At 27.8% G+C, this 23552-nt stretch overlaps 1 protein-coding gene across 3 annotated transcripts in view; it reads left to right on the top strand.

Moving 5' to 3' along the window:
• The window catches only part of LOC129958200 (small conductance calcium-activated potassium channel protein 1-like), a 603543-nt gene that overhangs the window by 60112 nt on the left and 519879 nt on the right, over positions 1–23552 (top strand). For all 3 annotated transcript variants that reach the window (XM_056070473.1, XM_056070474.1, XM_056070471.1), the window contains exon 2: positions 1762–1842. The gene's annotated coding sequence lies outside the window, so the exon portion shown is untranslated. The remainder of the gene's footprint in view (positions 1–1761; positions 1843–23552) is intronic.

The raw sequence follows: 23552 nt of genomic DNA, 5'->3' as shown, positions 1-23552 counted from the left end.
CCCTACATTCCCTTTTGTTTGATAGCCGATGATTTCTCTCTAGATAATCCAACTTTTATAATAAACTCTTTTGCTCTTTATAGTTAAGATAAAGGATTACAGATAGTTTAGATGAAATGTATTAAGCTATTAATTGGCTCAGATTACATGGTAAGATAACAGCTGAAATGCCCTCCGATATTTTAGTGTTTCTTAACAGAAGAAAGGCAATTATAGGAAAAAAAGATTTCTCATAAAGCTCTCATTTCATCTCAGTTGTACAAGCTCGAACGGTACAAATATTTTGAAATATAAAAATCATTGTTCCTTATTACTTTTATTCAAAGATTTATTACAAGAACTAGTTGCCATTGGTGAGTAGTTCATTTGCTGGAAATATGGGTTGATTTAATTTCAATTAAATATTTTTATAGATCTTCTTCATGTTCTTAATTCCCTCAAAATAAATTTAAGCATCAAATTTTGACAAATATTAAAGCCGTTAATTTTCACAGCTTTAAATCTGTTAATCTTAAATCCATTTCTAGAGAGTCTTTTCTTTCTTTTGCGGTAATTTTATTTCAATTTTTGTTTCCTCGTGTAATTAGGTAATTAGGAGAATCTTTCTTTCTTAGCTTTCAACAATGGACGAAAATCACTCATTTAAATTAATAATGAAAATGGTTTGAATTTCATTCGAACAATAATATCTATTATAGAGAATTATGTAATTTTTTAAAAAAAAATCGGAAGTTAGAAAAAAGCCGAATAGGAACTAAATCTGTATCATTAAAGAGATAAAATTTCAAATTGTGACATGGTGTAAAAATTTCTGTCAAAATATTTTTACAAGTTATAAAGGGGAAAACTTTAAAAATTTCGCTAAATTTACAATAGAAATTTGAATTGAAATTTCGAAAATCGCTTCGATTTGCACATTCCCATTCTCTAAAACATATTTCTGCCAAACTCCGAAGCTCTTGGTAAAGCACGTATGCATGCATGCTCTCTTTTATAGTTAGAAGATATTTGGATTAAATTTGTTATTGATTGTAATCTAGACTGAAGATCCTGTTTTATTCAGGCATAGTTCTTGAATATTTAAGATAATTAATGGAAAAGGTGCATTTTATTATGATAAATATTTTGCAGTTAAATCTATAGAGTATACGTAAATATATAAAGATTTCGACATTATATTATTAGGCGATCCTGCATTTTAAAGGCATGCAACTAAAAATTAGTGAGAAAAAAAAATAAGACCCAAATAGTGAAATTGCATTGCCGGATACACAAATTCTCCCAAGCATGAAAACAACATACATATTTCCAACTAAATCTGGGAGGCTTAACACAAAAATGATTGCAAAATTTCGTTCTTGCTTGGGAGATACATAAATAGTCGGAAGTTTGTTTGTACAGAAGTAGTTTCAGCAGCTTATGGTTCTCTCAGTTGGAGGAAAAAAACTGAACTTTGAAGAAGAACTTTGAACTGATGAAAACGTAAACATTAGAAATAGGGTTCTCAAGACTTTAAATTTTTACTCCTAATATAGAGTAAAAAACCTTAAGTGTCAGTCTATAGCAGACAATACTATTATAAAAAAAGTTGTGTTAACTATTAATTGTAAATGGGATTTGAAAAAGAAGTGCTTGTAGGAATTCGGATTATATTTCTTAGAGATGTGAAGACTCGTAAGTGCATTAATTATGGCAATAACTTTCATTATAGATATAGAAATGTAAGTTCATAAATCATAACACATTCTGTCTCTCCTTTAGTGAAAGAGGCGAGGCAAATCATCAGCTTGAAATTGGGGGACGGCCCTGTCCATCCATGGTCAAGTCCTGGGACATACACATGTAAGTAATTCTTCTAAGAAACTTTTTATGTTACTGCGGGGCAAAAAGAAAATGGTAATCCGTTTGCTTCTCCAATGATTTGGAGGGAACAAAGTGATCACATAAATGACTATTACTTCCTCATGGTCTATGCTCTTCAAGGATTAATCTGAAGGAAAAAAAATGTGGACAGAGTATTATTCGAATATACCATCTGCTAAGCAATCAATTCCCTATGGCGTAGGGTTTTCTATTCCGAAAACTCCAAATGAATTTTTTATTGATCCAAAGGAAGATCAAGAATCAATTCCGTACAATGCTTCAGTCCTCTACGTCTACTGATGAATGTAATGATGATTTATACCTACATCGCACATTCTATCTCAATAAAAACTGAATAACTTTTTGGAAATCTATAGCTGCCCAAAACTAAATCAGAGTTATTTGCATCGAGACTCAGAAAATTATTCCTGGACAATATTCAAATAATTTCATTTTGCAGTTTTGAAAATTTCTACTTTATCTGCCTTTGTATTCTAACAACATTGGCAAATGATGGATCACCAAATATAATATGACCTTTCACATTGACTAATATGTATCAATTCATCCAAAACAAATTCCAAGGTGTCATGGAAACTGCTTTCATGCATTCCATTTGGACACACTATATGAAAGGAACCTAAAAGAATTTGAATGCGAATGCGAGAATTTTTGTTGCGATTTGATGACTCATTTCATGGATCTTCAATTAGGACATACGAAGTAGAACCTGTGATAATGTGAATAGGAAAGTAGAGCTAAAACTTTGCAATATTAAAAAATGATTTGCTAGAAAAACATATAATATTAGAGAGAAGAATGCACAAAATCCTATATTAGAAGAAGCAAATAATTTTGATGGAAATATAAAACTTGGCCTAATGAAAAATTATGTAAAGCCATAGACAAGAGTGAACCAACTTTCAAGATTGAAATAATAAATTCCCTACAATTAATGAAGCTAAATAGAATGGGAATTTTCTGTAATCTACAGATTCATCAACTCTTTAAAGATTAAAATTTTGATGGGGGCTCTAATGATTATAAGAAATTAGTATCATTTCAATGTTTTCAAATTTCACGCATGAAGGACAGAATGAAATGGGTGATCAATTTATGGAAAAAGGAAATATCAGGCCACTTGAATAAATAGATCGTAAGAAAGCGCAATTCGCCTTTTCGCTTGTTGTTTGCCACGTAATGAGCAAAATAGCAACTTTAGGTAAATATTGCTTGCGCTGCATCTAATAATGTATTTTCTATGATATAATTTGAACTTCTTTCCTAAACATTGTAACCAGATTAGCAATAAGCAGGACGAGCATTTTCACAAGACAACGAAACTAGAAAAAGATAAGACGGAAGCTGGTACACGACTTTGTTGCACAATTTTTAAATATTTCTCGCAGTAAACGTATTATTGACTTCATATCTTGGAGCTTGCCATTGATAATACATTGCTTCTTATTAAAAATATCAATTTAAAAATTTTAGGAATGAAAACCGATTATAAATTTTCATATTTGTGTTCACCAATACAAATAGTAAAATATTATTTCAGTCACAGAGAAGGCTTTCACTGAAATGTTTTGCTCTGTGTTTATAATGACACTAATTATACGTTTTCGTAAGAGCTCAGTACAATTGGCAAAGAAAATGTTCTTTCAATTAAGGTATTTTTTTCCAGAAAGGTTTTCTAACCTTGGATTTGATACTATACTTAAAGTCTGATTGTTGATTTTATTTGAAAAATATTTATAAAATTTAGCTACATTGTGCTCAGCATTTTCAAAGTTCTTATATCTTGTACCTCATTTCAAAGATAAATTTATGTATAAGAAATATTAAACCAATTGTCCAGATAAGTCCAAGCCTTTCGCATTTTAAAGTCAATTACCTAATTTCCTTGAATTATGTTTGTTGTTTCCAATTAAATGTATTTTGCTCTAAAAGTTTTATTACGTTCCTTTTTATACGGTGATTTCTAATTCTTAAATCATCTTGGAGTGAAATCATGATGTTTGAAGATTTTATTGAATTTATTAGAGCCAGATCATGCTGACTTATTTTTTGCGCATATGTCATGATGAATATTTAATCTCTGTAAACGTTTTTCTGTTTTTCTGATGGAATTGAACGGAGTTACACTTGTTTCCATTATAGAATTTTATAAAAGAAAAAACAAAAGTGGATTAATCCTAACTAAGAAAATAATACATGTTCATCTTGTGTCCTTAATTTTTTCACTAAAAGACATATTAAATTTTTAACTGAAAAACATAATGTAGCTAAGATAGGAAGGACAGATATAAATCAGGCTTGAACTGAGAAAATTTAATAGAACGCAGCACTTGAGTGAGAACGTAAGTTTTAATATACTTGTTATTCAGTAAAATGCCAGTTTGTATTGATAATTCTAATAATAATTCCCTCAATTACGACTAATTATTTTAACCAATGCACTGGACACCAGAAATTAGGGATAACCTAGATTAGCATTCCGGTTTAAAGTTACACTTTGTAATACAAGAGACAAATGCTCAATTTCCTGTAGAAATTGAATGATGAACGTTATTCTCAAAATTAGATACTAATCTTCTTGATATTATACTTAAAACTACTATATTCTCTTGAACTTAGAATAAAAGTTATGAATCAAAAGCTGTGTATATTGCATGATATTCGATTCTCAAGATCACAGTAATTCGACAATAGCGGTGAATCAATCCGAAAATAGGATTATAATCTAATATCGGAAATTTTATTTAAAAAACTATTTCTTAATACGATTTCTACCCATAGATCAGACAATTTACATTTTAATGATTTCGTATACAATAAAAAAATCACTTATGAAAAAGAGAAGTATTCTCAACATACAGAAATAGGAATGCTGTTAAAATAGCCAGACCTTGTCGCATGAAAATCAAATTTAAGATTAAACTCCAAGTTCTTTTCAAAACCAATTCCTTCCAAAATTTTTATCATCTAAATAAATCACTCTTTTCATGTGGTTTTGGTATTGAGTGGCCCAAATGCCAGGAAAATCTATAATACAAATTGCAATTTTATTGGAGAATTTATAATACCATTCAGCTCCAAATATTTCATTGTGTAGATTTATACAATTTCATTTCAAAGCCCACAATAGCACAAAGCACATAATATAACAATATATGAATGTTTTGAAAGAATTTTAAATGACATTTGTCATAAAAATGATATTCAATAGAACATTTTAAAAGTTCATGATATTAAAAATGTCATCAGCATTCAATAAAGTTCTTTTATTTTGACCTCAAATCATGGAAAAAGCAATTAAATTACATAAATGTAGCTTACTCAAGTTGAATAAATTTATATAATTTAATAGGAAACGCATAACTTTATTTGATGCTTTACCTAATTCATTAAACTATTTAAAAGACTTGAGAGACTTCAAAAAGCGTTTCGACGTGTAAGCGTCTAAACCGGAAACGTGTTTTTAAAGCGAACTTGCATTTTTTTCAAATTACTCGAATTATACAAAATTTAATTTCAAGTTATTTAATATACTTTCAACATGAAGATGTGGAGTGAATTTCGCAACATACGATAACAAGAATACAAAACATGTTTGATTTGAATTTTTCGGATGTATAACAAAACTTATAAGAAAAAAAAAAGCACAATCTGTTCATTTTTTAAAAAACTTCCGCATGTGTTCGCCATTTTTAAAATTCTTCACAGAAGTATCACCGAAAACGAATTATTTGACGAATTCTACACAGATCATCTACTGTCTTGAAAAAGAAATTTAAATTATTGGCGCTTCAAAATTATCAGTGCAGAAGCATGCAATTGAGAAACATGCAATCATGCGTAGAATGTAGAGGAAGGAAATCTACAAATGGCACTATCTGAATTCCCTCTTCACTTGAACTTCCTCTTCTCTTTCTTCTTAAAACTTCAAAAATCTTCTTCGATCTTATTTAAGTGATATTTCCAGATATATGGTATTTAGATATACATTCCCAGATATATGGTACATATTTCCCAGATATATGGTATTCAGAAATGTCGGTTATTTTTTATTTGGGGAATTCTTTATTCAATAATATTTATTTGAATAATTCCTTAGATTTTTTTTGCTGAATTTTTTATAGTTACATATTTTTTTTTTTTTTTTGTAGAGGCGCTTGTTGTTAAACTATTACCAAGACGTAATATTTTCTTGGAACATCACAGCGATCTTTTTGTCCGCTGATGTGAATGAAACACGCCCCTCATGATGCTAAAGCTTCATCACGAATTTAATATCTTCTGGGTATTTTTAAGTATCAAATTTAATTAAAGAAAATTTAATCAAAATATTTTAACACCAAAGAAATATGGCGAAGAACCGTATGTTATGTGCATTAAAAATTCTTGTCATTTCAAGAAACCGTAGGCTTTAAAAGAGAATCGGTTTTGGAAATGTTGACATAGGAAGATATCATCAAATCTCCTTCCCCCAAACGCCACTTGAGCTTTGTTTTAACAAAACAATTTCATATTTGCAAATCAAAATAATGACGACATTATTCTTTATTTATTAACTGAAACTCTCAACTATAAGCCATAAAATAATTAATAGTATCATTTTGTAAATTGGAGTACTCTATGTAACATCCACAAAAATGTAAATAGTTCCCGAGTTTAATTTAGGAATTGAGTTATGATATATATTTAAAAGTTTGAGACATGATTATTTCTACTACCATTTCAGATCATCGGAGCATTAAAGTGATAATTTCACGAAATGAACGCAAAGATGAAACTTTATTTTGTTTCTGAGAATTAGAGTGTAATACATGAATAAAAGAAAATAATTTAGTAGCTGTCTGTCCTGAAAATGCATATTATTATAGAGAAGCTGAAATATTTATTAAGGGATTTTACTGTTAAATGTTTAAAATTTCAAAATCAAAATAATGTAATATAATAAATTGCATAGGGTAATTCAGGTAATGCGCGGACTTTCAGGAAAGTAACTAAATTTATTCAGTGAATATTTTAGATTATTTGTGATATCTTCTGATAAAATTCCGCTTCAAATTCTGTGAATCTTTTCCGGTGCGAATATTTTGTGTTTGAAAATTCCATTAGTTTATTTGCTTTCCTAGAAGATGAAACTGATAGCAACGGGATTTCTCAAATCGATTTTCGACTTAATACATTTGAATAGCGGATTCGACTTAAGATGGAAGTTGAATTATAACTGAGACAATTGATTAACGATCGCAAAACTGGTTATTTACTCTTTTATTGAAGAAATATTCGTTGTTTATTGCTGTTATGAATCAATAAAGAATAAAATTCTCTTGTTTTACTTACTTTGTATGTTTCTAGTAGCTTTATTCTTAGTTCTCTATTCTCTAGTTTCTTTATTCTCTAGTTTCTAGTAACTTGTAGTAGCTTATTTCTGAATTATCAAGACGAAAATAGAATCCAATAGATATTGATTTTTTCAGGTACAATTTGCTGATTAAATCTCGTTGTAATTAATATCCTCGGATAATTTTTTGAATCTTTTTAAATATTACTTATATTCCGAACCTTGTGAATAAGATATTATCTAAAATACATTTGTGTTAAGTTATTTGATATTCCTTCTATCACACTTAAGAGGAAGCCATTTTGATATAATATCCGTATTGAAAGCGTAAGATTAACTGTTTAAGGTAGTGTCCTCGTATAATACATTTATTTCGTTTAATGCTAAATCGAAACTTTATTCTAGCAGATGTACCAGAATTCTATATTATACGAAAGCAGTCTCTATTTTTGCATCGATTTGCATGGATACGTGTTGTTGGAATAGCCTGTTGCGAAAAGGCTTGAAGCAAATTCATACCGTTTCCCGCAAAAATCGCGCTATCAGAATGCTCTTTTGCAAAAAAAAGTCCATTTAACTTTTAGTATAAACATCAAGAATAAAAATTTCCTGTCCTGTACTTTATCCCTTATATCTTGAACAATGTGTAAACTTTCCTCTTCGTTAAATGATATGCATCTGATGGCTTTTATATTGTTAAACTATTAGACGTAGTTAAGTTTCATTTATTTTTTCTTCAGTTATTTTAAAACATAATATATATATATATTCTTTATTATTATTTTTTAAAACTTCCTTATATTATCCCTTTACTCATAATATAAACACTGCATTTATTATCATACTAGTATTTGCTATGTAAGTATACAAACCTAAGAATAGTTATGGGAATCTTACAGCCTCTTGCAAAATTTGTGATGTGTAAGGTACAAGAGAAAACGAACTAGAGAACTTATCTTTTTAAGAATTAGTTTGTCATATCTCTAAAGCATTGTTTCATGTCGCCACTCACTGCACTTTTTTTATGTAATTAAAACTTCATTTACGCGCAGCATGTATGTAGGACTTGAAAATATGAGCGAGTGCTATTATGCATGCAGAAAAAATTAAATTCTGAATGTATATATAATTTTTGTTCAGTATTTAAAGATAAAATGATGGTAATTTTTAAAATAAAAGAAAATTAGTTCCAATTTTAATTTTAAAAAAATTAAGTTTTTCCCTCTATTCTTATTCTTGAAGCATGTACGTATATTTTTGAATCTATATATAATCAAGATTTTGTGCAATGGAAATGTTCCTTAAACGACTTTGTTTATTTTTTATGAAGCAGTTTATCTACCTTTATTAAGATCGACAAATATCATAAAAGGAAAAATATTTGCTCACCATTCCCCTACGGATTCTATCTTGTGTTTATAGTCTTTTTGATATAAAAAAGAAAATATACCCTTCCGCATAAATCAAGGATCTTAAATGAAATAGAATAACACTTTATAGCATCTCCTTTATCACTTTCGTACAAATACAATCATTGACCTGAAGGTATAACTGGACCCCTTTTATTTCAAGTTCCCTGATTTATTATAGATTTTCTTAATAAAAGAAATATCCTTTACTTTAGCACATTAGTTTACTTTATTAACATTTAGAGTAGATAGATAAGCATTAAATCTTGTTAAATTATACTGTTTCTTTGCACATGAAGTGTTTTTTGCATTAAAATACTTCTAAAACAATATTGAAGAAGTTTATCTTAAAGTACAAAATCAAATTTATAAGTAACCCTGTTTTTAATGGATCAGATAATTTGTTACTAGTGTGCAAACATTCAAGGTTTTCTTGTTGCATGTTTACCATGCTTTGGGAGGGATATATTAATTTCTAATTAGAAAATAAAATAAAAATCTACGAATTATTTTCAGTAATTTAACATCGTTTTCGATAATTTTTAAATAGTTTCAAAATTCTTGCAAATGAATTAGAAAAAGAAAGTTACTAATTTCACTGAGGATGATTTAGAAACTAATGGGAGTAAGCCTTGTACAATGCGAAAATTCATACTGTTGTACATCTTCCTGGAGAATAGAAAATTTGACAATTTAGACACAATCAAATTTTATAATCCTGTTTGATGCAGATTCAGTCTACTTTATTCTACACATTACAATTAAAAAAAAAAAAATTAAAGCTTATTATCGAAGATGACATCCTGATGCCGCTAAAAGTACTAAATAAGAATATGAAAGGTAATTTCTTTGAGGTACATAGGCAGGGCAAACTTAAGATTCAAAACAATACCCTTTGATTGTAGTCTACAAAGTAAAAAATCATAATTTAACAGCAAAAATAATTATTTCACTGATTTTGAATGTTAAAGTCACGTGAAAAAATATTTGATGAAATAAAATATTTCATCGAACATCACTTTTATTAATTAAATAATCTGACTAGCGCAATTTTAGATAATTTTTTTAAAAATTCATTAAATCATATGAAATCTCTATATTGAAACTTCTTGTTCTCTGAAAAAGTCATCAAAAATGAAATAAACTTTTTTATGATAGAGGAAATTCTAACAAAAAAATAATTAAAATTTCGGTAAAGAATCTTTATTTTTTTTCTGAGGAAATACGTCATAACTCTTTAAAAGGTAAAGTAGAAAAAATTCCCATGTGTTTTGGAAAACAGCTTGTCTCAGCATATGAAAAAATGTTGGAAAGAATTTTTCTATATTGAAATGATTGTGATGGATGGCTCTTCTATCCCGAATAAAATTTGTTTTCAACAGTAAAGCTCATTTTTTCTATTTTTAGATGTTTTCGTCATGCAATTTTCCCATGAATCTACTTTCCATAAAAATATTGAAGCAAATAGTATTTTTATGAGAAATAACTTTTTCTGATATTCGTTTTTTATAAACTGAATTTTTCGCGTATTTTTATATTTATATGTATATCAATAGTCATATATCTCCCCAAAAGTAATCGAAAACATCTTATTTTATTATCGCCTCTGTCCGGGAAAATGTAGAATTATTGTCTGCCGTATTTAATTCCTTGTTCTAGTTAAATATTATTAGGAATGAAATGCTAATGCCTTCAGATAGAGAATGAAGTTCTTATCTCACCGTGGTTAATAAAACAATGTCAGCTTTTGTTAATTGTCATGTATCTTTAAAACAAACAGTAAATTAATCTATCAAACGACAAATCCTCGCATTATCTTCAACCAAATATGCAAAATTTTCTTCAGGATAGGTGGTTCAAGACTAGATTAAAAGTAATTTATTCTTGTATGTGGACTTGTGGCATTTAATTCTTTTTTAATTAGCTTGTCCTTAAAGAGATACTAATCTCAGCAATTAGTAATTCTGAAGACCGCCTGAATATGAATGCAGATTGATGATGATTTTCTAAGATGCAGATTGATTTAAATTAAAAAGAAAAAAAAATACTATGATTGGTGAAGGACCTACACTAAACCTGGAATATACCACCAACTGTTAAAAGGAGTCAGCTTTGTTTAAGAAAAGGAAAACGGCTTTTTCAAAATCAAGGTTCATGCATATGTTTAAATTGCACAATCTTAATTACAAACTTATGCGAAACTTCATAAGTTTGTAATTAATATTCACACTATTTCTTGATTAATAAAAACACATTAAAATATCAATAATATTAAGATACATCAATAATATAATGAATATTATTAGGAATGAATGCACATTCAAAAAGAGGTTGATGTTCTTACTATGGTTAAAAAAAGGCTAGGTCTTGTTAATTGTCATGCAGCTTAATTGTCATTTCTTGCTTAATAAAAATGCATAAAAATATCAATAATAGTAAAAGAAAATGAAAAGCTAGAAAATAGCACAGAGTAATATAATAAAACAGATATAAAAATTGAAGCTAGCATACAAGAACTAATGACATAAGTGAAAATATAGCAAGAAATGATAGCAATATAAGAAATCAGCAGTAAGCATTCATGAACAAAGATAGAATGCCAATTCGTTTCATTTAAATATCCTTACTTTGCCATGAGAAAGAAACCGAGGAATCAGTTTAGCTTTATTTATATCAGATGTTCAAAATACGTCTCAGTAATGCCCTTTTAAAATTAACCCTGACTTATTATCGAATGACTTTTTTATTTTCGTTCGAAAATTCAATTTTTAAGCGTTATTTTCATTTCAAATTAGTTTTATGGAAGGTTTTATCAAAACAGAAAATATTAGCCAATCATTACCTCTTCCAAATCCCTCTTATCTCCTTGCATTGTTGAAGCCTTTATGAAAGTGACGAAATGTGTATTCTTAAACTAAAGGTTTATGTTTTAAAATGAATTGGAGTTAATAAAATCAGTTTTAATGGTATTAAATCAGATTTCTGTCATCTGAATTGCCCGCATGTGTCTGCTTTATGCAGTATGAAAAAAATTATTGAAGTTTGCTTCTTTCCTGTAATTTTCTTTTGATATTTAAAACACATTTTTCTGTTGTCCTTTCATGCCAACATTAGATTACGTCATTACTTTTCTTTCATTTTTTCCATCTTGTTTGTTATTCTTATATCTTCCATGAGTATTTATTTTACTATTTATTGATATTTGTGCAACATGCAAAGCGACAGGTACATTTTAGAAAACAATTGATTGTGATTTATAAACTAAAATAAAATAGAAAGCAGTATATATATATACATATGTTTTTTGACTGAACTCCTAAAAAATAAGCAAAAAGGCGGATTTACTTATCAAATGATAAATCTGTAATTAAAAACTTTGAATGTGCTTGTCAGGTACGATTTCTTAAGAAAATCTCGCTAAACTGCACAATTGTTTTTATTAAATTCACAAATATTCCTTAATATATCAAAACAACTAAGCCCAAATTTCCATTTTTAGTCTTAATTGTTTTATTCTTTAGTAAGTTAAAATTCCTATTCATTGAACAATATAAATCGATTTTAAAATATGCACGTCATAAGTGCATTCATTTCTACGTACAATCTGCAGATTTATGGGCTTTACTCAAGCAGTCAGAAAAAACGCTTTTACAGTCTAGGATATAAAAAGAGTGTGTGTTAGTTGTTAACATAATATTCTCCATGATTTACTTCCTCAAAAGTAATTAGTATATAAAAAGTTTTTTTCTCCTAAATTGTAAATTTAAAAAAAAAACAAAAAAAAACATATAACAATAAAATTGCGTATATTGTGAAATAAGAAACAATTTAGAAATATTCAAGTATTTATTTTCTTAAATTAATTTTAGGGTAAAATTTATGAAGAGATAAATTCAACAGGACGATTGAAATGGTATGAATTCAATAACTGAGATTCAACATTGCAGAAATCTGCAGGCTATTAAAAGTAATAGAAGCTAATTAAAATGGTACATAATTATAATACAAAGTTTAAAGTTTCATATTTAGTTTGCAGTGCGTTTACTAAGAAAAATTAAGATAAAGCTTAGCTTAATTATTTAAAAATTGTGTATTTAAATAAGGCTCAATTCTAGTCGTGAAGCCACTCTCGCAATCTCTAATACATAGGTTCTCAAACGTTTAAAATTTTAGGCCTCATAATATTGTATGTACTCTCTCCAAAACGGTTTTTGATTAAAATTTAATGCGTTCTAAATAGTGTTTGCAATCAAAAAATAAAACTCTTTTTAAAATTTATTATTCAATTACATTCGTAAATGAAATTTTTATCTGAGAATAAAATATAAATATCCTATATATTGCGATAAATGATGGCTAGTAATACATAATAGCTAATATTATTATTGAGTATTATTTCATCAAATAAACTGTTGTATTGTATTCATCTTCAGTGTGTCCAGTTTTATCTTTATTCATTCAAGCAATAAGTCTAGTTCAAGTCGAAAATGCGTCGCATATTTATTTTAACTAGCCAACTGCAAATTTAGCAGTTAGACTTAACAGTTACAAATGTTGAGATAGCAGGCAAGCTGATCTCATATCAGCAGTTTCTGCCACCGCTACAAATTTCCACGGAATGCCAGATATTTTAGAAAAGTTTGCTTTCCCTGTATAGCTACAGTGAAATGTGCATAATTCTCCGTGGTAAGGGCTTTGAACACATGTTGTAAAACAGAAGTATGCATTCTATTATTTAAATGTAAATTTTCACTAATTTTAGTCATTACTGGTTTGTAATTTCTATACTGTCCACTGTATTCTAACTTGTAGGGATGGCGTTTTCGATCCTACCTTTCTGTGCTATTCTAAAAAGATTTTGCTCTTTCAATCTCCTCTAAAACTTATTATTACAAATTTCAATAAAAACTTAAATATTAAGACAACCAACTGAATATATAAATGCATTGTCTGTATTGATGTAGCTAAAACTCACATCTCCCAGAAACGGCACTTGAAGCTAGATATGTAGATAATTCGTTTGTATTACTGACAAGTAACAGCAGAGAGCTAGAACAAGTTTAGACGAGGTTCTGGTTGACTGATTTAAGGTAGCATGGACTAGAGAATATAAGCTTTGTTATTAAATTCCTTGAAGAAAGTTTTCTTGATAAAGCATTGCAAGTTGTTTATGAATTCATGACGACTATATAAAACAAATGTTCCGTAGTCAACAGCTATTATACACGTTTGGTTTCAACTCTGTTAGAATAGTGAAATATAATAGGAATGCGATGTGTACATTTATTTCTACTTAAACATGAGAAAAGAAAAAAAATTTATACACCAAACAAAATGAATTTCTTAAAAGTGAAACACACTAAAAAATAACAATACGCTTCACATTTTATTTTTCTCGTTATGAATTTGAACGACGATTGTTGAACTGAAGACATTTTTTTAACTTCATATAGGAGTTTTCTCTCTTTTTGGAATTGATTTTCCACATTTCTTTGGAAAGGTCTTTGAAAATAAAATCTTTGCAGCTATTCTGTTTTTATGATTCCGACTGCAATCGGACTTCTTTCTATGCAATTTTAAATATTATTTCCGATAAACAGAGTAAATTTCGTTTCCTCGGTATGACGAAATATACTTTGGATCTGTATCTTCCTCTGTATTTTTAGTGTGCGAATAGGATTGAGTTGTCTTGGCAATGGGTCTTGGAAGGAAGATAGGTCTTGAATATGAACGAGTTCTATCACTCAGGTTCGATCTGTGTGCTAGGAATTCATCAATTCTCAACACGTAATCTTTATCTACATTGATGGAATGGATGTTTTCGAAATAGAATCGTTTCTTCGGAAGTTTCTGCGTTATGCAAAGTGAAAGGAGAAAAACTCTTGGTAAACCAAGATGGATATTTCAAGATTACTTTAATATTTTAAAGGGAGTAAAGGACTCTGATTTAAAGCGACAACTTTTCGTTTCGTCTTGTAGCTCTGAGTATTCGGTCATTTTTATTTCAAGAATAACGTGCAAAGGTTGAAAATCCTGATAAATGTGAATGTTTGTTTTCGAAGAATATTTTAATATTGGAAATACTGCTGATGAACATAGTATTTTTTTATGCAAAAACTTTTTCAGAAATTTAAAGTTCGTGTAAAATAAAGAATAAATAATGGATGCAGGTTTTATATTTTTCTATCTGTTCTATCTGTTTTTCTGCTGAGCAAAGGAATAATAAATCAGGATTCTAAACCCTGGTTTGCATATTATTTCATAGGTGCTAGTTACGTCATACTTTGTGATTTCTCTTATTCCACTTTATTTTTATTTCTGTTTATCTAGTTCGATATATTGGTTGGTATGTATAATATATGTATGTGCGCTAGTTTCATTTTTTGCATTTTGTGCAATTAAAACTTTTGCGTTCCACTTCATTTTAATCACATATATAATGTATAAAATTCTACTTCTGCTATTAGCTTCCAAACTCGATAATTCCAGTTAAGAAAAGTTTTTTTTTTTTGACGATCTGCTTGTCATTCGATAAAGATTGCGGCTAACGATTATCATAATTTTCTAAAAATAGCTGCAAATGGATCTTATTTGTTGGCAAAAGGATTGGTAAATAGAAAAGGAAATCATATAATTGGAAATAGATACTAAATTGACGAGTTGTTCTTTTCTGAAATATTTTATTGTTAGGTTAGAGTGGATCTTAGATGGAAAAATTAGAGTCATCGTCAAATCAGATAAACCTATTGTTAAAACTGACAAATTTCGTATCATTTGCGATAGTTACCTATAGTCGTGACTTTAGAAGCACTTAAACTCCAGGCAGCAAAAGAGGCATTTTTTTCAGGTATTTTGTTATATATAGTGAGAATTTAGTATATTGTTTATATAGAGAGGAAAGGAATATAGGCTTAAGATTTTTCTTCTTGAATAGATATTTTACCAAGAATAGTCGGTATTTAAATTTTAATAAAAGTCATTTTAAAATTCCAACTATGCATTATGTATATATACATAGATAATTTTATATTCGCTGTAATTTATAGATAAAAGGCTATTTATAAATTTTGCTGCAATAAGAAACTTTATTATGCATGTTCATTTTTAAATTTCACGAAATGGATGTAAATTTTTGAATAAATGTTAGATAAAGCAGTGTTTTCTCTTTTTGCAATGCATATCATTTAACAAAAATTGAAATTAATGTCACTGAACTTTGGTAGATTCTTCTGTTTTAAGAAATTAAAAAAAAGTAATGGCGTGCGCTTTTGATAAATATGATATATTAATTTCCTGTAGGCTATTATTACAACTACGAAAATGCTTTCAATCTAGAAACAAAAGCTTAGTCACGACAATAATAAAAAACGTCCTTTCTTCCTTTAATGAAAATGTTAGTAATATTTCAGAACTTCGTTCATGTTTTATCTTTAATTAATTGCTCCAAAACCCATTAATTTATGTAAGAAACTATAATTACTTGGAAATTTAGGACGAGAATCCTACAGGGATTCCTTCAAACCTTTCACTTTTGTGATATATCGCGAACAATCTACTTTTTTAGGTAGCTTAATGGGGTTTTTTTCAGTGGGAAGGAGAACTACAGCTAAAATGTTTTAGAAAATAAAACTATCAATTTTATTTTGTGATCGTGAATTCTCCTCATTTTGTCTTTAGCTTTATGTAAGCAAATGGATTTTTTGATGCTGTTTAATTGGCTTGTCTTTAAAATGAATGTGTGATAAAAATAGAAAAGATTAAAAAATGCTTGTAATATATTAAAATTTGCCTTTGGCATAAACAGGTGGAATGAAATTAACTCTTCAATTTATACTTATTAAAATAATGAGATCTTTTATTCCACGATATTGAAAGCTCAAAATGTGTTCTAACCAGTTTTCTCTTTATCAACACTGCTTAAAGCTACAGTGCTGTGTCAGAATAATTTTGAAATAGCTTATGATTATTTCCAAGATTTGTAGTGTTTTTCTCTTGGCGATTGCCGTCAAACTTTTTGTACGTATGACTTTTTCTTCTCTCGCCTCTCCCACCATGTAATCGCGTTCCTCCGTTGGCTAAATCAAATATTTTTTTGAAAGTTTAAACAAATGGTGTTTTTCTAAGTCGTTGATTCTTGCATGCATGTTAAATAATTTGTATTTTTAAACCTAAATAATTTTTATTTGATCTATTACAAATATATTGAAAAAATATGCATAAATAAAAATGATTGTATATACCTAAATATAAAATAAAAATAATCAGAATTTTTACAATGAAGTATATTAAAATTTTCTTATTTATATTCTTTCAAGGAAATTATTTTTTTCATTGAAGTATATTCTTTCTAGGAAATTATTTATAAATTTATAATTCTAGTCATGGTGTTCATGATCTAATTGTGAACATTTATATCCGGAACACCATGATAACAATAACAAAAAATGGCTAGTCAGTAATGTGTAATTCCAGTTGAGAAATGATTACAGTTTTAAGATTTATAGGGAAAAATCGTCTATATTTTTATAACAAATGCGTTGGAATATCGGAAAAAGCTGTTTAGAACTACATTACTGCCTTTCGTTAATTATATTAATAATTATTCCGCGAATTTATCTTCATCTATATATGATATTTGTTGCGAAAAGAATGCCGAAGAAGAATTATATGACACAAAAATGTAAAGTAATTAAACAAATAACATAAATGAGATCTCTTGTGTGAAGAGCGCTCACGTACAACAAATAAATGAAACAGACCCTATTTGAAAATCAAAAGTAATAGTTCCGTACCCCATTCATTTTGGGAAATTGTTAAAATATAAAAATCATAATAAAACCGCATGTAAGTGATAAAAATATTTATTTAACGCAGTTTGTTCAATATTGAATCAGCTTTGTACTTTTCACTTCAAGTTTCATTTTTAAATTCACCAGATCTTGCTGTTTTGAATATTTTTTCTGTAAGGTTTACAAAGTTGTATTGTCCAGATTGTGGTGGTCCCTACCGTCGAGGAATCTTTATTTTTTTCCATTTTCCTCTACTGAGATCTAGAGGGTGTTGTTTAACTTAAAATAAATTGAACAATCTTGTCATTTTTTTATTTAAAGATTTTATTTAAAGATATAACTAAAACTAGAGCGAATTGTGCAATAAGGTTGAGAAAATAGATGCAATCTTCACCTTTTTGTATTCTAGATAAAAATTGATTTATCTCGCCTGATATACTCTTAAAGCTTGTTGGAACGCTTTCAAACAAAATATAAATAATGTATCTAAGAGTTTCAAATTCGGCTTTCATTCATTAAATCATTATTTTTCTTCAATGGGGATAAATTTCTGTTTAGAGATATTTTTATGCGATAAGTAAAAACGGGTAAAAGCGAACTTTGTTATATCTGGCGAAGCGATTAATTGTAGTAAAGCGAATCCCATGTTTTATTGTCGTGTACCACTTCCGTTATTAAATATTTACTTTTGGGTTGGAAGAAAATTACATTTCGCTCATAGGCATCTTTTTATACACAAATTACGTGTTCATCCAGATATTCCAACTGCAGCTTTTAGCGAAAATATGTCATTAACTACTACAGTACACAAATAATCAATTAAGCACCCAGAAGGATGGTTGAAAGCAAAACATTATGCATTTCCTGCTCTAATTTTATCTTAATAAACGTTTAATATGTTTCCTTATGCTATTTGCTTTCGAAGGTTATTTTATTTGGTGAGCAGATTACTTCAACTCTTCAGTTTTTGAAACAAGCATAAATATGTGAAGTAAAGAGTTTCCAGGGATTAATTGAGAAAATAAATAACGGATATAATTTTATTAAGTTCACGTTTAAATACTATTTTTATCCTTAAAGTATATTATATATAATGTAATTCCAAACTTAATAAATTAAAATCGACATTTGAAAGGAAATATGCAATGAATAATATCTCAAATATCGTTTCAGATGCTTTCTACTTCAAACTAAACAATTTTGTCAACTGCTCTCAAATAAAGCAATAAAAATGAGTGTAAGGAATCTTATTAAAATAATCAAGCTCATATTTCAATAGATCTTTAATAAAAATAACTTTTAGAAATTGAAATTGTGCTTACATTTTTGCATTAAGACCTTTCTGGCTGTAAACCAAAATCCTAAGTAATATTATATTTACATATTAAAAAGTGAAATTTCAAATAATGTAGTTTACGAAATTAAACTAAATGCTTTCAATAAAGCAAAAATAGAAGCTACATTTAATTAAAATTCAGATTAATTTAAAATTTTAAACCTTAGATAAAAACACTCAATATAGGCAAATTGAAATATTTGAAATTCTCCAATTAAAATGTAGATACTAATTTTGCTGCAGCATAATTTTTTTTCATCTAGCAAATAAAGTTTGAAAGGAAATTTAAATTGACTGACATATAAAATAAAAAAGTAAGAAATTATTTTATACCTAGATTACTGGAAACTGCCTGACCTGAAAATGATGGAGTCAAGGGTATGAAATTGTTATAATAAATTGCATTTGTATTTTAATACAAATTAATACCAGTGAATATAGCTGACAGATTTCAATATTGAGTTATATCGTGAACAGTATATCGAAATACATTTTTAAACAAGGGATTTTTTGAGGAAACGGGAATTTCTCAATAATAATAAATGATGCATGTTGCATGAAAATATTACAAGAAATAACTATTTATACACTTTTTAGAATTTCCCGCAAATTAAATTTTTGGAGATAAGATATCTTAATGAGCTATGAGGAAGAAACTTTTGCCATTGTCCATGTGAAGGGAGAGCATTCTGCAAGATTATCTGCTCTTGAAGCAAATATTAAAGCAATGCGTTTCCAAATTTCATTCTTCTTGTACAATTGTCTTCACTTGAAGTGATTTTTTTTCATTATATACTATTAGTTTAAAGGAAATATTTAATATTTTTAGATTTTAAAAAATATTCACCTTTTATTGGATTTATATTTAATTTCTTTAAATTTCCATTAGACGTTAAAAATTTGTCATTTGGTTTGATAAATAAATTATCACTCGTGTTTTTGAAAGGTATACTTAAGGTAATATATTTCGAAACAAATTCACCGAAATAAGTCTTGAATAAATCATAACATTAAAAATAATTATAAGGATCATAAAAATTTATTTCAAATTGCATATATTCTTTAACAGACAGTACAAAGAGAATTTTTTTAAGTATTTGGTTTAGACTCGTTTTTTACGAAGAAACTGGAGCTTATTGAACACATGGTTTTAAAGAAGTCTTCCGCTTTGTTTTTAATTTTTTTTCCGGAAATTCATTTGGAAGATGGCTATTGTGAATTCGTTCAAAAAATTTTAATTTATGATTGGTTTTTGAAAAACAGTGAAATGTAAAACGCCTACAAACTTAGCTTATAATTCCCTTACTTGAATAAGTTGTTAGTGTGCGTCACATCTCATTGGAGCTCAAATGTTAGTATTTAAAAAAAGATGGAACAATTTTTTAAATGCCTAGCTATTGTAAAAATGCTCATTTACATTAAATAAAGTCTTGTGCCTTAGAGCTATGAAAATCTGAACAATGATGAGAATATCCGAAAATTATTCTTCGACAAATTTCGTAAAATATTAATTGGTGTCTTTTGTTTCTTAAAAGTACATTAGGAGGGGAAAGTATTTTAATACAATGAAAAAGGCGGAATTTTTCTTCTTTTTTTCCGGAAGAAACGAATTGTATAGTCTTATATAAGATATTTTTAATAATTTTAGCCATTCAGTTTTTAATTAGTCAAATTTTAGCTTTGGCATTTTGTCAAGTTATAAATAAGTTTAATGTTCCTTAGCCAAAATGTAAGAAAAAAAATGGTTAGCAACATTTTTTTTTCCGGATAATTTGAGTATTCATCCGAGATTTTTAAGATTGATTTTTCTTATTTTAGTGAATCTATTCTCTTCCCCATTGATTTTTTAAAAAACTCGGATACTTAAATTTACACCAAAAATTAATCAAACGAACATTAACTATTTTTGATTAATAAAATTCTTTTTAAGCATGGCTATGGTTAAAATTAAGAATAGTTCTGGATTCTTTCGCTTTTATGAAAAAAATATTTCACATGCATATTTTCATGGGGTTGCTTTTATAGAGAAGCTAAAAATTTGCTTTTATTGCAAACTTTTAAATCCCAATAAACGTGTGGAAAAAAAAGGTCAAAGCAAAAATATATTTTTGAAAAACTTCGAATCCTTCGAACTATAAATATTAAATCGTATCCGATTACTATCTTCACTTTTGCTGCGGCATAAAATTGTTTATTTAATGTAAGATATTTATTTCTATAAAAAATATTTATTAACCTTTTAGCTATAAAAAGTTTTTATTCTAAAAAAAACAGTATCTAAATAACAGAATACTCTGAAAATTCTATATGTAATGTTATTAAGATTCATGCTGAAATATAATCTAATAGAATATTTCAATAACAAAAGAGATTTTTGAATGTGGCGTATTTTAAAATTTATTTTTAAATGGGATATTATTAGACACTGAGAAATTCTAACCGCCACCATTGTATGATTGGGTTACTGTTTTGATTATATATTTTTTCCAAATACATTTGAAATATTTTGTGCATTTTATGAGCAACATGAGCTTGAAAATGTGCATATCAGAAAAATTAAGTATAAAATTTGCATAGATAAAAGAAACTTTATGCCTTTTTGGGTTTTATTTATTTATATAGAATATGTATATAAATTCAATGCATTTACATAAATTTTATTATTGTTATATAATTATTTAAAAACATATTAAAAGCCTTTTTCAGTTTGTATAAGTGATAAATATTTTATGAGAATTCATTTATGCGAAGGGAAAAGGGAAATCTGCATAAAAATATAGATATCTGGTATGTATTCATTTTTAATTTGTGGAATAAGCTAAGTTAGTTTTCTCTTATATACTGGCAGAGAAAGAATTGAAAGAACTGATTGAAAGTATAATAGCACGGCTTTGATGATTCTGTTTGGTTAATGCTTACTGAATTTACGATATACTAGATTGGAGCAACAGACGGAAATTTACAAATTTCTTAACCTTACATTTTAAGCATAAATTATCAGTGATAACCTAAAAGAAAAATAATACACAAAATTCATTTCAACTCTTATAATAAGAATTAATGTCTGTATCTAACTGAAGATTGCTTGTAAAGTTTAAAAGGAAAAATTTAAATTTATTAGGTTAATATTCCGCAGTCTGTGTTCTTTATTCTCTACAGAGTTTTGCTCGTATTTTCCATTTCTAAATCAACTATCATATATATGTATATATAACGTATATGTATGATAGTTTAAAATATAATTTAAACTTAATTAATTTCCTAATTTTTAGGTTAATTTAGCCCATATTAACTTCATTTTAAAGTGTTCTCTTATTTCCTGATCCCATTCCACCATTTTTATTTAATTAATTCAACAGAAGCGCTATAAAATGCCTAAATCAGCAGTTCACACGCTCCGAGTGAAGAAATAAAAAGCTGTCCAGCCAAGCACATTTTTTAAAAGATCCCTATAATTCCTTTACTTAATTCGACACGCGTAAAGAAATCCCTATCAAAATCTCATAGTATATAAAACTGGGAAAAATATTTTCTCTCCTTTGCCTCTTTTAATACTTCCTCTGCTCTTGTATCGCTGGTGAACGGACGCTAGAACGGAACTATCCCTGGTGAACAGAATCTCACGCCAATGCTGTTTTGATATCCAGGTTTTTTATAGAAGAAAATTAAAGTAAAAAATTAGGAACATTATAAAAAGAGGAACGCATTGTTCTAACAACATAGTTAAAAAATAACACTAATGCAAAATACAATATTTACTATTCCAATAAAATTTTAAAGGGATATAGTCTTCTTATGTTAAATTTAGAATACTTAGAATTAATTGGAAGTAATTTTGTCACCGATGAAATTTTTTTGACTTTTTAAATGTAAACTTCATAAAAGTCGACCGATATAGTATAGAGGTTTCCGTATGTGGCGTTCAATTACCGAATAAAACTTAAGGTTTTACTCCTTTAAAAAAATGCGTTTCTGATTTCAGTTTGTTTAACAATACTATTTCCCGTCATACTTTTATGTTTTATGTTTGATCTCCAGATTTTTAATTTTTAAAAGAATTGATGAGAAAAAATATTTAAAAAATTTTACGTTAATTCAGTGTCTGGCTTTTATCTTTATTGAATTCATTGTATTTAGTAATTTAAAAATATTATATAATGTCAAAACATGTTAAAGACAAATAATATGAAGGAATTATTCTTTGTAGATACATTCTGCAACTCATTTTGCGAATGTAATCAAATAGACGCAGAAGTCTCTTTCCTGACGCTCGTCCAGAAAATATATATTTACTTTTATAACATATTTATAATTATTTATATGTTTATACTGTTAATAATGTTAATTTATATGCTTTAGTGATTAAATTGTATTATCTTAAAATATGTGACTACATTGAGGGGGGAATTGTATGAAAAATGTTATATTTTTATTTTTAAATAGATTAGATTTAAAAAGCCACTATGAAAAAAAGCAAATACAGATCGCGTTTTGTAAATTGGGAGAAATATGATTTTTTAATGGTTCCCAGTAGTTACTAAGCAAAATTATTTGATCAACATTTTGGATATGACTTTAAAAATGTTAACTGGTTTCTGAACTAAAAAATAAACTTTATTTCTATCTCTAATACTAAGCTTCGATTGATAAATTGCATGGAACTTATAATTTTCCCCATTTTGAAACTTTAAAATGATTGTAAAGTCTTTTTAAATGGAACAGATAGCTATTCTGCAGCTCAAGAATTTCTGAATATACTTAAGTGTTATTATTCTAAATATGAACAAAAGGCAAGAATT

Source organism: Argiope bruennichi, chromosome X1 (genome assembly GCF_947563725.1).
Source record: "Argiope bruennichi chromosome X1, qqArgBrue1.1, whole genome shotgun sequence".
NCBI lineage: Eukaryota > Metazoa > Arthropoda > Arachnida > Araneae > Araneidae > Argiope > Argiope bruennichi.
The sequence above is the reverse complement of the archived record's forward strand: the minus strand, read 5'-3'. Positions and strand labels throughout refer to the sequence as shown.